Here is a 3,899-nt window from a genome sequence, read left to right as displayed (position 1 = left end):
CCTCCTTAATGCCCATCACCCAGTTACCCCCTCCCTCTCCCCCTCCCCCTCCAGCAACCCTCAGTTTGTTTCCTACGGTTTCCTACAGTCTCTTATGGTTTGTCTCCCTCTTTGATTTTGCCTTATTTTATTTTTCCTTCCCTTCCCCTATGTTCATCTATTTTGTTTCTTAAATTCCACATATGGGTGAAATCATATGGTATTTGTCTTTCTCTGACTGACTAAAGAAAATGTGGTGTGTGTGTGTGTATAATGGAATATTACTCAGCCATCAAAAGAACGAAATCTTATCATTTGCAACAACATGAATGGAACTAGAGCTTTGGGTTTTTATTAAAGATTTATTCATTGGGGTGCCTGGGTGGCTCAGTTTGTTAAGCGTCTAACTTCCCCTTAGGTCATGATCTCAGGGTCCTGGGATGGAGCCCCATGCAGGGCTTGGCTGGGAATCTGCTTGTCCCTCGGCTTCTCCCCCCACCCATGCTCTCTCTATCTCTCAAATAAATAAAACATTTTTAAAAAGATGTATTTATTTATTTAACACAGAGAGAGAGAGTGAGCAAGTGGGGAGAAGGGCAAAGACAGAGAGAATCCTGAAGCAGACTCCCCACTGAACACAGAGCCCACTGCAGGGCTCAATCCCAGGACCCTGAGATCATGACCTGAGCCAAAATCAAGAATCAGCCACCTAACTGACTGAGCCACCCAGGTGCCCAAGGGTAACAGTTAAAAACAAAAACAAAACTAGAACCCAAATAAAATAAAAACTATTTTCATGTTACTCGGTTGATTCCAATGTATGTAGCAACCTAGCCTCTTTGCTGAAATACATTATAAATTTTGATGTCTTGTGTCAAATTTCCAATAAAGTATAATCACAGAATTCCATAACACATCCATATTCAGATTATACAGACAGGAATGATCTTATATACAGATAGACGATGATGTGTTTGAAGGGTTGCAGGAAACTTAGCCCTTGTGGAGCGCTTTTCTCTTATGTTGGTTGATGCCTGAAATTCCACTATATTAATAGTGAGCAGTGGTAGTAGTAGTAGCTGCAGTAGCAGCGACCACATACCAAGCAGCTACTGTGTAGTAGACTCAGATGCATGCTTTTTATATGTTATACAACTTAACCTAGAAATTTTGCAAGGCACAGGTGACTTACTCCCAATTTACAGACAAGGAAGTTAAGCTCAGTGACATTAAATAACTTGCTCAAGCTGACTGAGCCTACAGGAGACAAAACTGAGCTTTCAACAGGTGTCGGGCACTCCAAAGCTCTTTCCCCTGGTCCATATAGCCTTCCAATGGTCAGCATGTCTTCCGTCATCCAAGGATACACACGGGTAGCCCACAGATGAATGACACCTGCAGGTGTGTTAAGTTTAGCGCTCAAACACTCTGATACTTTGGGAGATTTCTCATAAAAACCTGAGTTGTGAAATAAATGCCAGAAGATCTGATAATACCGGAGCCAACAAACCCACTTGGCAACAGCCTAGAGGAGCTGGGTGCCCTCTTTGAGAGAAGTCAGAGCTCTCCTTTGGCTCCATCTCCATCATCTCCCTGCTTTCCTGAAACGCCACCCACTTTGCTCATTTACACCCTCTGTCCTGTCCCTGTGGTTTGATTACCACTAATTTAAGTTTAGGTTTTGCTCCTTATAATGACCTCTGGGAAGGAACATTTGAAGTCATACTAGCCATTTATATTTTCTTGGGAATATATCTGACGTATTCCTGAGAACAGAAAGGAAGAGATGTTGGAAGTAACTAAACCAAACTAAAAAGGGAGGAAATGAAGATGAATGGAAAGGGAGATTCTTGGTGTCCAATATAAATAGTCTTCTTCACAAATTCACCTGGAGCTGTTTTTGCAAGGAACAGCATTTCTTCTGCTGAGTAGAGGTGGAAACACTTGTCTATGAAAGCCCACGCATTGCAGCACCCGGGTGGCTCATTCGGTTAAAATTCCTGCCTTCAGCTCAGGTCATGATCTCAGGCTCCCTGCTCAGCAGGGAGTCTGTTTCCTCCCCCTCCCTCTGGCCCCTCCCCCTGCTTGTGCGCGTGCGCGCGCTCTCTCCTTAAAAAAAAAAAAACGAAAGAAAGCAAGCCCACGCATGGAACCCTTGCCTAGACTGCTCCTCCACATCCTGAATAAGATTTGGCCAGATTATTTCTGGCCTCACAAAAATTCTGCAAGTTTTATTTGCTGCTTAAAAATTTCGAGGTCTGTTTATATTTTTAAAAGCTTGTTTATCTTTCCCAGTAAGACTTTTAGATGCATTCAAATGGGAAAGAGGGAAATATGTTGGCAAAAAAGCGTATTATGCCGCAGTGCATCTGAATGCAAGCCACATGAAAGCAGTTTAACTTCCTTCTGGGTCTTGTCTGGGAGGGCAAGGCAGTATACTTTGCTCTTTGAGGCTTTGATTCCATTGCACATGACAGCCTCATCCACACACTAGAAAAATGATCTGAGCTATGTTATCACTGGGAAGAGGTGGCTCTAGCATTAGCAATCGAAGCATGTGGGCAAGTGTTAAAGGAAAGAAAACACATTTCTCATAGAACAGGAGGTGCATAGAGGTTGTAGTAAAAGCATTAAGATAACCCTGGACTATTTTACCAGGAATTCCATTTTAATTTCTGCAGTGTGGGGTTTTACGAGTTAGGTCGAATAGGGAGAAACTTGAAAGGCTGAAGAAAAAAGTAAAAACTAAACAAAATTTAGAAAGGGGTTGAGGAGATGGGAGGTCAGGGAAGATCGAAAGGCAGCTGAGACGAATTCAAAATAAAAGAAGAGCCACTATGATCAGGAGTTCTCTCTACAAAAAAAGATCCCTCATTGAGATATTTAAACTTCATGACAATAAACGTGACTGGTTACTTCACATTAAAATACTATTTATACTATTTGTTCTTGTTTCAGACATTCTGCTAAGTCCTAGTCACTGACCAAACTTAGGATCTATACCTTAGGGGCTGCAAACTGCTTCTCAACTTTTAAAGAAACGACTATTTCACTTTTATACTCAACTCCTGATGAAACATCACCACTAATTTTGCTAAACAGATCTGCCCTTAAAACCTGAAATAAGAAGCACGTGGTACTTTGAAACCTCATTTCATGCAAGATGTAGACTCCATCTCCGCACACTGGACTGAAAACTACTTCTGCCTTTGCAATTCATCGAGGCCAGCTGCCTCTGTACATAGGATCACAGTCATCAGCAACCTCTGGTTTGCTTTCCATTGCCTTTCCTGACTCAGCGGCTGTATCCTCACACCTATCACATTGGTGGTAAATAGCAACATCGGAGGGTCCGATAGGACATTTTGAAATACCAGCATCGCAGGGCTTGTCTCATTGGATACCCTGGAGGCTAACAAAACTGACACAACACCAACACAAACTGGTTTGGATAACACAGCAAACACAGCCCCTCATTACCTGGCCCCATTCATCCCAGCTGCTTCTCTTGCCACTTTCCAATATGTATCCCAGGACCCAGACGTACTAAATGATTTGCAGTTTTCCTCATCTCTGTACCTTTGCAAAAGTTGCTTCTCTGCCTAAAATATCCTTTGCCCTCTTCTTTCTCTTACCTTCTGTTAGTTTTTCTGTACTCAGTTTAAATTTTACCGATGAGAAGATTTTCCTGCACCATTCCTCAAGGTGAGGTGGGTACTCTTTGGTAATTTCTTGTATTTGTGGGTCTCCTCTGTCAGACTATATGCTCTTAAAGTCTTAAGTCTTATTCTTAATAGCTAGTATGGGATCTCGCCCATGCTGGCACTAAATTTATTAAAAAAATATTTACTGATGATTACCATCTCAATTACAGTACCCCCTGTATTGCATTATAAATTATTTGTGTTCTTATTTTTTCA

Source organism: Ursus maritimus, unplaced genomic scaffold (genome assembly GCF_017311325.1).
Source record: "Ursus maritimus isolate PB19 unplaced genomic scaffold, ASM1731132v1 scaffold_18, whole genome shotgun sequence".
Lineage (NCBI taxonomy): Eukaryota > Metazoa > Chordata > Mammalia > Carnivora > Ursidae > Ursus > Ursus maritimus.
This window is presented reverse-complemented; position numbering follows the sequence as displayed.